The following is a 321-nucleotide window of genomic DNA, read 5'->3' on the forward strand; positions in this document are numbered from 1 at the left end:
AGAGAACTGTTTATCCGGTCTGTTTCCTTCAGGTTCCGGCGGTGTCTCAGGCAGGGCTCCTGCCTCACCTGGGCCCTCTCCCACGGGAGCCCAGAGGCCTTATACAGTTTCCTCTTGGGCCAGGGATGTGGGCAGGGGTGGGCAGTGTTGGTGGTCTCTTCTGCTCTGCAGCCTCAGGAGTTCCCACCTGACCAGGCAGAAAGGTATCTCTCCCACGGGTTCTGGGAGCAGAGAGCTGCTGCGGGCCGGGATCCGCGGGTGTGGGACTTCCAGTAAACACAGGACGTGCCTGGTCCTAGAGGGATTCTGCCTCTGTTGTCC

This window comes from Rattus rattus, chromosome X, assembly GCF_011064425.1.
Source record: "Rattus rattus isolate New Zealand chromosome X, Rrattus_CSIRO_v1, whole genome shotgun sequence".
NCBI lineage: Eukaryota > Metazoa > Chordata > Mammalia > Rodentia > Muridae > Rattus > Rattus rattus.